The following is a 13,763-nucleotide window of genomic DNA, read 5'->3' as shown; positions in this document are numbered from 1 at the left end:
TTATGGTTTTAGGTCTAACATTTAAGTCTCTAATCCATCTTGAATTAATTTTCGTATAAGGAGTAAGGAAAGGATCCAGTTTCAGCTTTCTACTTATGGCTAGCCCATTTTCCCAGCACCATTTGTTAAATAGGGAATCCTTTCCCCATTTCTTGTTTTTGTCAGGTTTGTCAAAGATCAGATGGTTGTAGATGTGTGGTATTATTTCTAAGGGCTCTGTTCTGTTCCATTGGTCTATATCTCTGTTTTGGTACCAGTACCATGCTGTTTTGGTTACTGTAGCCTTGTAGTATAGCTTGAAGTCGGGTAGCGTGATGCCGCCAGCTTTGTTCTTTTGGCTTAGGATTGTCTTGGCAATGCGGGGACTTTTTTGGTTCCATATGAACTTTAAAGCAGTTTTTTCCAATTCCGTGAAGAAAGTCATTGGTGGCTTAATGGGGATGGCATTGAATCTATAAATTACCTTGGGCAGTATGGCCATTTTCACGATATTTATTCTTCCTATCCATGAGCATGGTGTGTTCTTCCATTTGTTTGTGTCCTCTTTTATTTCACTGAGCAGTGGTTTGTAGTTCTCCTTGAAGAGGTCCTTTACATCCCTTGTAAGTTGGATTCCTAGGTATTTTATTCTCTTTGAAGCTATTGTGAATGGGAGTTCATTCATGATTTAGCTCTCTGTTTGTCTGTTACTGGTGTATAAGAATGCTTGTGATTTTCACACATTGATTTTATATCCTGAGACTTTGCTGAAGTTGCTTATCAGCTTAAGGAGATTTTGGGCTGAGACAATGGGGTTTTCTAAACATACAATCATGTCATCTGCAAACAGGGATAATTTGACTTCTTCTTTTCCTAACTGAATACGCTTTATTTCTTTCTCTTGCCTCATTGCCCTAGCCAGAACTTCCAACACTATGTTGAATAGGAGTGGTTAGAGGGGGCATCCCTGTCTTGTGCCAGTTTTCAAATGGAATGCTTCCAGTTTTTGCCCATTCTGTATGATATTGGCTGTGGGTTTGTCATAAATAGCTCTTACTGTTTTGAAATACATTCCATCAATACCGAATTTATTGAGAGCACTTATTATTCTAAGGTGCTTACGCTGTGGACAATATGTACTCCAGAGCTCAAAATACTAAATTTACCGTTTCTATTCTATCCTTGTCTTTTGACTTTATGTTACCTTAATGGACCAGAACAGGGTTGTTCAACCTTACCACAATTGACTTTTTAGATTGAAATACGTTTTATAGGTACAGGGTTGTCCTATGCATTAGAAGATGTATACCTTTCCTGGTTCTGCTCACTAGATTTCTGCAGCATGCCCCAACCAAGTCCCGTCAAACAAAAATGTCTCTAGACATTGTCGAATGTCCTATGGAGAGCAAAATTGTCTTTGGTTGAAAATTGCTGGGCTTGAGGCTTCCTGAGATTAAGTACCATGCATTCTATCTGCTCTAGGTTTACATCTCATTCTCTTGAGCTGTAAAATAGAAGGTTTAATGAGATAAACTTTAATTTACATTCCCACTCTCAAACGCAATGACTCATCTCCCTTTCCAGGTCTGATCTTTCAGGGTTCAACAATGCTTCCTGACAGGGCAAAATCATGGATAAGTCCTGAGGCAAAGTCAAGGAGGGCAGGTCACCAGGTAGACTACCCAAAACGCACTCTTTTGGGGTCATGGTGAGAGGTGAAGCCAGCTGGACTTCCTGGGTGAAGTGGGGACTTGGAGAACTTTTCTGTCTTACAAGAGGATTGTAAAATGCACCTATGGGTGATCTATAAAAACACACGCATCAGAGCTCTGCAGCTAGCAAGGGGATTGCAAAATGCACCAATCAGTGCTCTGTAAAACCTACGGTCCGAGCTCTGTAAAACGCACCAATCAGCAGGATCCTAAAAGTAGCCAATTGCAGGGAGAATTGAACAAAGGGCACTCTGATAGGACAAAAACGGAACATGGGTGGGGACAAATAAGGGAATAAAAGCTGGTCACGCCAGCCAGCAGTGGCAACCCGCTGGGGTCGTCCTCCACGCTGTGGAAGCCTTGTTATTTGGGTCTTCACAATAAACCTTGCTACCCCTCACTCTTTGGGTCCATGCCATATTTAAGAGCTGTAACACTCGCTGCAAAGTTCCGTGGCTTCATTGTTGAAGTCAGCGAGACCACGAACCTACCAGAAGGAACCAACTCCGGACGCAATGGGAGTAGGTGATAAAAAAATTAACCAGAGAACACAGAAGGAAAATTTTGTGAGCTAGAGAAACCAATTAACCTCATGAAAAATAGAAAGAGCTGCCAGGAAACCGAGTAAAGACATTAAGAGTGGACCTTGAGAGCAAAACAGGTAAACGCAGGTAAGTCACTCTTGTTTTAAGACTGTCAGCTTGGGGATGAGTCCTCATGAGGCCTGCAAAGGACCCGGAGCAATGGAGTCTGGCTTCCTGCCTATGGAAACACGTCTTCAGGGGACACTCCGTGAATGCGTTTCCCTGTCCGGTGTGGTTAGTAAAATATGTTTCATTATGTATTTAGCACATATTTTTTATCACCTACAGTTTGCAAAGTGCTGTCTTTGGTAACAATGGGAGACAAAAAGATTAATTAAATGTGGAATTTGTCTCAGTGTGACTTAAAACCCACCAAGTGTGATATACTTGCAGTCAATGAACAGGAGAGTAAAGGGGATCTGAGGAAGAGCCAGACAATGGTCAGTGTAGGCTCAGAATGGAATAGACATATATATATATATGTGTATATATATATGTATATATATATATGTGTGTATATATATATATATGTGTGTGTGTCTATATATATATATATATATAGACACACACACATATAGTAGTGCCTTCTTTACAAGATTCCTAATGCTCCCATTTACCCCACTGGAAAGCTCTAGTGCACGACATTCTAACCGAGCTCAGGTCAGGAAACTTCAGGGGTATTTCCTCCTTAATGTATGATGGATTGTTGATTGCAATTTTAGTGGGAAGAATTAAATTTGCATTAGGTATTTTTAGACCAGAAGTCTGACAACAGTCCACTAAGTAAATGTGTAGCCAGGTATCTGTGCACTTTGAATCCTATGATTTAGCAATATACAGCCACCTAGAAGAACAACACCCTTCTAAGGACTAAGACTGAAAATAGAGTTGCATATTAATTCATAGCAATTCTCCTCTGGCCTCATCTGAAGGTGTACCTTGACATTGATCAGGAAACGTAAGCCAGCATTGTTTCTAAAATTTAAAAAAGAAAATCTTTTCTAAGGCTTATTTCTTTGCTAATTTACTTCTGTCTTGATCTAAAGTGAACCCTCTCCTGCCATAAACAAGAATAATTTGGCTGCTCTGCTTTTGTGCATCCTGAGCCCTTTCCTTTAACAATCTTGATGAGCATGCGGGGTTGTGTGCTGCATACCAATAGCCACTCCAAGCCTGAAAAAGAGGTAGTCATCCCAACCCACACCATCTGTGGTCTCAGCTAGATTTGTGGCATGTCTCCCTGAGCTGGAGCAAACCTCCCTCTGTCTCGAGTACGTTGAGAATCAGAAATAAAAAATAAATTAAGACAAGTAGGCAAACATTAAAATGAGTTGTTACAGAACATTTGTGTAGATTCCAATCTTCAGTGTCAAGAGAGCATCATTCTGCTATAATAGTATCTTTTCATGAAAGCACTTCAAGGCAGTCAGTCATAAATAAGCAGCCACTGAAAGGAATGACAATGTCATAATGGAAACTGAGTCAGGAAGGGTCTTTATTATTGCTTAAACAAAGCATCTGTGACTATGAAGAGGGAAAGGTGAATGGCAACAATGAAGAAAAGAAACCCAGCTATTGTATTGCTGTCGTGTGCATGTCAACAGAAAATCTGGCTCTGGTGGGCTGACAGGTTGTCTGGATAAACAGGTTAGGGCCAGAAATATTCGTTTATGATGAGAAGTTTCTTCTTACGGCTTGTATCAGGAGCTCCAGAAGCATGGACAAGGACAGCAATGGCTCTATAAATCAGTGAGGGCATTTTGTCTTTGAAAAGCATTATCTCAGTGTCTGTCCAGGCAATTTTGAAGAGCCCTCTCCCTCCCCCTTATCAGAGTGCAGCAGCTTTAAATGCAGATAAATACCCTCTAATGAAAATCACAAACGGAAGTCTTCAGTCCTTATAAGTTCCAGTTAATAATTTACTTATATGTACCTCAGAGTTTGTCTAAATATAGAGCCGTGTGTTCACCACTGACACTACAAAAGGGGCCATTGTTCTACCACAGAATAGGTGTCCTGCACAGTCTTCCTCTTGGATGGAGAAGAGAAGGTGGCCTGGGGCTAGAGAGAGTTCTCTGTTGATCCAAGTATTATTCACCTAGAGACCCTTGAGCTTGTTTTGCCTGATTCCAAATGGGGGTATTCAAGACTGGAACTTATTACCTACCGAGTTGAAGGTAGCTGTTCTTTGGAGAGCTTTCTCTTCATGGCAGTTAACAAAGGGCCCATCTCTGCCTCTGGTGCAGTGGGCAGTCTGCAGTCTGTTTTACGTTGAGTGGGGCTAGGCCAAGACAGGCATGGTATAAGGCATGGGGAATGACAGCAGATCTGATAAGCGCTGTGCTTCTGAAGTAGTATCATGCATTTGTATTTATGTTTATGTAGTGTATATTTACTTTTTATTTTTGTCTTCTTCACTCCCCCATCCTAAGCAGCTGACTTTGACATGTGCTCTATTGTCTGGTCCTGGATATGTCATTTGTGCTTACATTTGCTTTGCGGTTTGCTATTTGAAGTATCATTAGTTGCTTCCTCATCCTGGCTTTACCATCATCCCATTTGCCATCTGGATGTAGCACATTGCTATAAGCACTGCAGCCCCATATACACAATTATGTAGTTCCTTACACTGCTAGGGGAGTTTGTTATTTCTTTAGAAAACAAGGATGCGATGTGCATAAAAGCTTGAGCTCTGATTTCACCATCTAAGGCATTTGATAAATTCTTTGGGACTATTTCTAGTTGCCATCATCGTTTCTTGCAGAAAGTCTGTGTTCTGTATTTCCAGGTACTCTAAAGGGCATATCAGAATTTGCTAAATGGATGCAATGCTTGCCTTCTAGAAACCTGCAGGCCGAAATGGACAGTGTGAGCATACGTTGATAATGATATCCAACTGCACAGTCCACAAAACATCTTTTCCTCCAATGAGTTTTTGACTGAAATAAATTGAAAATTATTGTTAAATTGGTGAGAGAGTATATATGCACTATTGAGCAGTTGGAGCAACTGTTAGAATGGGGAATGAGGAATTTTAAAACATTATAATAGTTCAGTTTGGCCGGATCTGTAGGGGATCTAGATAAAATGTTATTTAAAAAATGGCACCATTGAACATAGTGATTTTCTACAAAAGTTTTCCTTTTCTTTTCTTTTCTTTTTTTTTAATTTTTGAGATGGAGTCTTGCTCTGTCACCCAGGCTGGAGTGCAGTGGCGTGATCTTGGCTTACTGCAACCTCTGCCTCCTGGGTTCAAGTGATTCTCCTGCCTCAGCCTCCCGAGTAACTGGGATTACAGGCACCCACCACCATGCCCGGCTAATTTTTGTACTTTTTAGTAGAGACCATGTTGGTCAGCCTGGTCTCAAACTCCTGACCTCAGATGATCCACCTGCCTTGGCCTCCCAAAATGCTGGGATTGCAGACATGAGCCACTGTGCCCAGCCTCTTTTTCTTTTGCGACCCAATAATTTCAGTGGCCCTGGCTAAAAACCTCTGAATCCTTTTTGAGCCATTTTTCTTTTTCCACCAAATCAAATTTGTCATAGTTTTAATACTTTCATTCTGAATGTATCTTAACATCTTGCCATCTCCATTTTCAGCCTACTTCTGAACCTTGGCAAGTCTCTCTAAGACAATTCCCTTACCTTTGATTTCTGCTCATTTCTATTCATCTGCCCACTGGCACTAAACAATGGTTCTTATATGCATATATCATTCATGATTAAGTAAACCTATACCTTTTCTTCATTTCCTGAACCTGGAAAACGTTTTTTTTTGTACGATGTAATTATAAAAATCTTATTTACACTGCATAACCCCTTTAATGAAACCCTCAGCAACTACACTTAGTCTGAATAAGACTTTATCTGTCTTGAACTTTGAGCTCTATCAGCACCACAGTTACATAATTAATTGTTGTCTGAATTCCTTCGGATATGCATTTACCCCTGTATTTTAGCTCTAGGCCTTATATTTTATTTTTAGCCACCATCTCACCAAGCGTAAAGTTTATTGAACACACATAGTAGGTGAACAAACAAACCTTTGATTATTTTTCCAGGCAGTTCTCTAAACCATAAAGTTTAAGGATACATAGCAAATTCTTAATGTGCCTAACAATCCATTATGCATCTATAACATAATTTGTACAAAATTATTTTGGCCTATTAATATTTTGCTTTATATTACATCTCAAGTTAGCTAGCATTAGTGGTTGAATTCTGACAGAGAGTGACCTTTGTAGGAAAATTATGCCTACAGTTTCTGATCTTGAATTGGGCCTTTAATATTTTTCACTCTAACTTGGTTGTGAACCATGATCCATTTAATTAAAATCCACTTTTAGACACAAAAGAAATCAACAATCTGAAGGAAAGTGAAATGTCACATTCTTCAGCCCTCTCTGTTGAGTGCTCTGAATTTCTTCTTGAAGCATTTGCTGAAGGCATTTATAGGCCCTTTTCACCAGAAATAAAACCTAACACCAGCTGAGTCAGAATCAAGATTAGTTCAAATCTTGGACATGTTTTACTTTCAATGTTGTTCCATCTTAGCAGCACTCTGAGTTCATGTTTTAATTGCCATATGCATCCAGGATGTATACTTTCAAAGCATAGACAGGCAGAATGCCAAAACACCACAAAATGGAGAAATGCCCAAAAAATTGGAATGTATTGCTAAATAACTTGTTTTATAAAAATGTTCTTCTTTTCCCAGGTCCCTGTGAGTTTAGGGTAAGTTTACTCTCAGTAACTAAATATTTGGATGCTTGGGTGAACTAGACTCTGAACTCCTTGAGGTTTGTGGCGCTCACGCATGCCTTCAGTCTAATGAAGGGATGGGGAGGAATTTATGATGACTCTTCAGTACTCTGGACAGCTCCTGCTGCCTGCCTGCCTGCAATGGAAAAGCTTCATCAACAGATTGTTAATTTCCCTCTTTTCTCCCTGAATAGCATTATGCCTTCTGGCAGGAAGCAGTGTGTTGCATCCATCCATGCGCTCTCACCTGTGGACATGTGGAGCTGTCTAATGGGCTCCTGCTTTTTGCCCCACTGGGCTGTGACTGAGCAGGGAGACAGAGCTGTACAAGTTGCTAATTGTCTCAGCCTGTAACTCTTGAATGATGAAAAAGATTAAAAGGGAAGGAAAACAGCTATTATATCTCTTTCCTGAAAAAACTTGCACTGTGAAAGGCTCATTAACATCATTAGTGTTCCATTAACCTCTAGCCAGACAAATAAGCTGGAGGTAATTTCAGAGCATGGGGAGAAAGAAAAAGAGAGAAAGGAATTTAAAAATTATCTGGGTGTAGGTGACATTTTCCAACTACCTCGACTGAACATTTGGACAGACACCAGCAACTTTACTTACTTTAATGCCAGCCTGGTATTGGAGGGTAGCCAGAACTCTGGCTGCTAGGAAGGCCTGTAGGTAATAGCGAGTGGGGAGATTCATTGATTGGGACAAAATGAAATTCATTTTAACACAACAACACATGAAATCTTGCAAAGAAACACTGTGTGATACAATAGAAGCTTAAAAATATCTACTGCAAAATTATGTTCCATTGTATGAACAAAAAAAGGCTTTTCACCTTGTAATTTTTTCCCGTCACATTTTGTTTTATTCTAATCCACACCTCCATGCCTGGCCCTCGTTGTTTGATCCCCAACCTCACTAAATCTGCTGCAAATCAGGAAGTTGAATGCAAAGCATTGTTCAGGCTATTAATCTTTAGGTTTCCTGGCATAGAGGGGGCAATTTTTTAGATGGGGACATATTTTAGATTTTATTTTTCATTTAATCTCAAAATACAATATGGATTTTGGTGACTCAGTTTTTCTTCCTATAAAAAGAAGACTCTGTAAGTTCCCTAAGTATTCTGTGTGGAAACTAGGAGATGTGTAAAGGTTGATTAAGTAAAATAAGTACTAAAACTATGGTTTACAATGATCTAATACAAGTCTAAACAAATGCATAAGTTAAAAATGTCTGTCTCAAAGTAGGAATCCCCAGATCACTATTAGAAAAAAAGTAATGTTGTGGTTCTGGTATTAATTTTTGATGTGAAATTGATTTTCATTATGTCCCTTTTTTGGATTCAAGTATGAGAAGCTGATGACAACAATCACGGTAGAGCTTCAGAGGGATACTCTCCCCAGGAGCCACTGGCCATTCTCTTCCCCAGAGTGGAGATGCTGGCTCTCTGCTGAGAACCTGAAACTGTTCCTAGGGCTCCACTCCCCTGGTTATAGCCCATAGTCGTAATTCTGTCTCACTTAGAGAGATCTCAGATATCACATCAACACAGACGTACAACTTGGAATAGTCAAAATCAAATTTGACCTAGTTTGTTGTTGTTGTTGTTATTGTTTTCTTTTGAGATGGAGTCTCACTCTGTTGCCCAGACTGGAGTGCAGTGGCGTGATCTCAGCTTACTGCAAGCTCCACCTCCCAAGTTCACTCCATTCTCCTGCCTTAGCCTCCCAAGTAGCTGGGACTACAGGTGCCCGCCACCACACATGGCTATTTTTTTTTGCATTTTTTATTAAAGATGGGGTTTCACCGTGATAGCCAGGATGGTCTTGATCTCCTGATCTTGTGATGTACCCGCCTCAGCCTCCCGAAGTGCTGAGATTGACAGGCATGAGCCACCCCCCACCAGCCAATTTGGACTAGTTTTTGAGAATGCATTTCCCAGAATAGTAGATGTTTCAGAGCTTGTCTCACCCTGAGAACAATTCTCTTAGCCCTGATGGAGTTGTTTAGATCTTTTTTCCAGAAGTTTTAGGATGTTAGCAACAGAGATTTATCATATGCCATCTGCCCCTGTTCATGCTGCAAATCTGCAGTCTCCCTCATTATCAACATCTCACACTACGGTGATGTTTCATAAAATTGATTTAACTACATTGATACATCTTTATTATTCAAAGTCCATAGTTTACATTAGTGTCTACTTTTGATATTGTATATTCTATGGGTTTTGGCAAATGTGTCATGACATGTATCCACCATGATAATATCATACAGAATGATTTTACTGCCCTAAAAACCCACCTATTCATCGCTTCCTCCTCACACTTGGAAACCACTACTTTTCTTACCGCCTCCAAAGTTTTGCTTTTTGCATAATGTCATATTGTTGGAATCGGACAGTACATAGTTTTTACAGATTGGCTTCATTCACCTGGCAATATGCATTTAAGTTTCCTCTATGTATTTTCATGGCTTGATAGCTCATTCCTTCTCAGTGCTGTATAATATTCCAATGTCTGGAAGTACCACAGTTTATCCATTCACATACTGAAGGACACTTTGGTTGCTCCCAAGTTTTGGACAATTATTAACAAAGTTGCCATAAACAACCATGTGCAGGTGTTTTTATGGGCATAAGTTTTCAATTCATTTTGTGTAAAAAGCAAGGAGCATTATGGCCAGATCATATGGTAAGAGTATGTTTGGTTTTGTAGTTGCCAAACTGTCTTCTAAAATAGCCATACACTTTTGCATTCCAACCAGCAATAAATAAGTTTCTGTTGCTCCATATCACATCCTCATCAACATTTGATATTGTCAGTGTTTGGATTTTTGTTCTAGTAGGTAAGTAATGGTGCTTCATTTTAATTTGCAGTTTCCTAATGGCATATGAAGCTGTGCAATTTTTAAATCAGGTTGTTATGTATTTCTTGTTGGATTTCAAGAGTTGTTTGTATATTTTGGATAATAGTTTTTTTTTTAAATCATATATGCCTTTTACAAATATTTTCTCCCAGTTTGTGGCTTTTCTTCTCAATCCCTTGATAGAGTCAAGAGCGTAAGTTTTTAATTTTAATGCACTCTAGCTTATCAATTATTTCTTTCATGGATTGTGCCTTTGCTGTTACATCTAAATAACTCACTGTTGTGGGCCAGGTGTGGTGGCTCATGCTTGTCATCCCAGCACTGGGAGGCTGAGGTGGGCAGATCACAAGGTCAGGCGTTCAAGACCAGCGTGGCCAATATGGTGAAACCCCGTCTGTACTAAAATACAAAAATTAGCGGGGCATGGCGGCGGGCACCTGTAGTCCCTGCTACTCGGGAGGCTGAGGCAGGAGAATCACTTGAACCCAGAAGGTGGAGGTTGCAGTGAGCCGAGATCATGCCACTGTACTCCAGCCTGGGCAACAGAGCGAGACTCTGTTCAAAATAAATAAATAAAAATAAAATTAAAATAACACATTGTTGTATCCAAGGTCATCTAGGCTTCTCTTATGTTATCTCCTGGGAGTTTTATAGTTTTGCATTTTACATTTGGGCCTATGATCTATTTTCACTTCCTTTTGGCAGAAGGTATAAGGATTGTGTCTGCATTCATTTTTGTAATATGTGCATGTCTGTTGTTCCAGCATGATTCGTTGAGGACTATCTTTACTCCATTGTATTGCCTTTGGTCCTCTGTCATGGATCAGTTTACTGTATTTGTGTGTGCCTGTTACTGGGCTCTCTATTCTGTTCTATTGATTTATTTGTCTGTTCTTATACCAATATCACAGTCTTGATTACTGTAGCTTCATAGTAAGTCTTGAAGTCGGCTAGTGTCAGTCCTCCAACTTTGTTTTTCTCCTTCAATATTGAGTTAATTATTCTGGTTGTTTTCCTCTTCATATAAATTTTAGAGTCACTTTTTCAGTATTTGCAAAATAACTGCAAAATAACTTGCTGGTATTTTGTTCGGAATTGTGTTTTATCTATACATTAAGTTGGGAATAACTGACATCTTGATAATATTCAGTCTTAGTCTTTTACTTTTTTATAACTTTTATTTTAGGTTCAAGGGGCACTTGTGCAGATTTTTTACATGGGTAAATTGCATGTTGCTGGGGCTTGGTGTACAAATTATTTCATCACGCAGATAGTGAGCATAGTACCTGATAGGTAGTACTTTGATCCTCACCCTCCTTCCACCCTTCCTGCTCAAGTAGACTCAGGTGTCTCTTCCCATCTTTATTCCCATGTGTACTCAATGTTTAGTTCCCACTTACAAGTGAGAGCACATGGTATTTGGTTTTCTGGTTTTGCATTAATTTGCTTATGATAATTGCCTCCAGCTGCAGCTACGTTGCTACAAATAACATAATTCCTTCGTATTTATGGCTGCATAGTATTCCGTGGTATATATGTTCCACATTTTCTTTATGCAATCCACCATTGATGGACCTAATTAAACTAAAGAGCTTCACACAATGAAAGAAACACTCAACAAAGTAAATGAACAGCTTACAGAATGGAAGAAAATATTTGCAAACTGTGCCTCTGACAAAGGTCTAATATCCAGAATTTATAAGGAACTTGAACAATTCAACAAGCAAACAACAAATAACCCCATTAAAAATGGGCAAAGGACATGAACAAACACTTCTCAAAAGAAGATATACATGCATCCAACAGGCCTATGAAAAACTGCTCAACATCTCTATTCATCACAGAAATGCAAATCAAAACCACAATGAGTTACCATCTCACACCAGTCAGAATGGCTATTATTAAAAACTCAGGCCAGGGGCAGTGGCTCACACCTGTAATCCCAGCACTTTGGGAGGCCGAAGTGGGTGGATCGTGAGGCCAGGAGATCGAGACCATCCTGACTAACTCGGTGAAACCCTATCTCTGCTAAAAAATATGAAAAAAAATTAGCCAGGCGTGGTGGTGGGTGCCTGTAGTCCCAGCTACTCGGGAGGCAGAGGGAGGAGAATGGCATAAACCAGGGAGGAGGAGCTTGCAGTGAGCGGAGATCGCACCACTGCACTCCAGCCTGGGCGACAGAGTAAGACTCTGTCAAAAATAAAATAAAATAAATAATCAAAAAATAACAGATGTTGGCAAAGTTTCAGAGACTATTGACTCTTTCTATTTATGAAGATGAACTATCTCTTCATTTATTTAGTTTTACATCTTTGTAGTTTTCTTCATACGGAATTTGGTAGTTTTCTTCACATAGGTCCTGTATATATTTATCTCTATTTTATTTTGGGGTGCTAATGTCAATGGTAATGGGGTTTATTTTGAAATGCCATTTGTTCATTGCCAGCATGTAGGAAATTGATTGAATTTTGTATATTAACCTTACATCCTGCAACCTTACTATAATTGCTAAGTTGGTCTTTCTTTTTTGTTGTTGTTGTTGATGCTTCTGTATTTGCTCTATAGGTGATCATGTCATCTGCGAAGAAATACAGTCTTATTTCTTCCTTCTCAATCTGTATGTATTGTATTTTCTTTTATTTTCTCATTATGTTACTTAGAATTTCCCATACAAGGATGAAAAGCAGTGGTGAGAGGAAACATCTTTGACTTGTTCTTGATTTTAGTGGGGAAGTCTAGTTTCTCACCATTAAGTATGGTGCTAGCTGTAGGTTTTCTGGAGATGTTCTTTATCAAGTTTTAAAATTCTCTTCCTATTCCTAGTTTGCTGAGAGATTTTATCATGAATGGATGTTGGATTTTGTAAAATGCATCTATTGATATGATTGTGTGATTTTTCTGCTTTAGTCTGTTGATGTGATGAATAGCATAAATTGTCTTTAGAATGTTTAACCAGCCTTGCATACCTGGGATAAATCCCACTTGGTAGCAGTGTATATTTCTTTCTGTACATTGTTGGACTGAATTTGCTAAGGTTTTGTTGGGGATTTTTTCTTCTGTGTTTATGAGAAATATTGATCTGTAGTTTTCTTTGCTTGTAGTGTCTTTCATGGTTTTGGTATTAGGGTAAGGCTGGCCTCATAGAATCATGAAGTATTAAGAAGTATTTCCTCTACTTCTATCATCAGAAAGAGATTGTAGAGAATTGGTGTAATTTCTTCCTTAAATATGTAGTAGAATTCACTAGTGAAACCATCTGGGCCTGGTGCCTTTTGCTTTAATGAGCTTTAACTGTTTATTTAATTTCATCAGTTAACATGGGACTGTTCAGATTGTCTGTTTCTTCTCGTGTAAGTTTTGGCAGACATGTCTTTGAAGAAATTGGCCTGTTTCATACAGGTCATCAAATTTGTTGGTACAGAGTTGTTCGTATTTCTTTACTATCCTTTTAATGTCCATGGGTTGGTAGTGATGTCCCTTCTTTCATTTCTGATACTAGTAAATTAGTTCTCTCTTTTTTTCTTAGTTATTCTGGCTAGAGGCTTATTCGTTTTATTGATCTTTTCATAGAACCAGTTTTTGGTTTCATTGATTTTCTCTGTTAATTTTCTCTTTTCCATTTCATTGACGTTTGTTCTAATTGTACTATTTATTTTCTTCTGCTTACTTTGGATTTCGCTTCCTCTTCTTTTTTTTTGTTTTCTAAGTTGGAAGATTAGATTATTGGTTTTAAATCGTTCTTCTATAAATCTCCATCTAAGCATGCTTTAGATGCATCCCACACATTTGATAAGTTCCATTTTCATTTGCTTCAAAATATTTTAAACTTTCTCTTGAGATTTGTTCTTTGACCCACATGT

The 13,763-nt window shown here is 38.9% G+C and overlaps 1 protein-coding gene across 8 annotated transcripts in view; it reads left to right on the top strand.

The window, feature by feature from the left end:
* Nucleotides 1-13,763, top strand: part of LOC105476165 (opioid binding protein/cell adhesion molecule like) — a 1,438,816-nt gene that overhangs the window by 725,294 nt on the left and 699,759 nt on the right. The window lies entirely within an intron of this gene.

This window comes from Macaca nemestrina, chromosome 12 (genome assembly GCF_043159975.1).
Source record: "Macaca nemestrina isolate mMacNem1 chromosome 12, mMacNem.hap1, whole genome shotgun sequence".
Classification (NCBI taxonomy): domain Eukaryota; kingdom Metazoa; phylum Chordata; class Mammalia; order Primates; family Cercopithecidae; genus Macaca; species Macaca nemestrina.
The sequence above is the reverse complement of the archived record's forward strand: the minus strand, read 5'-3'. Positions and strand labels throughout refer to the sequence as shown.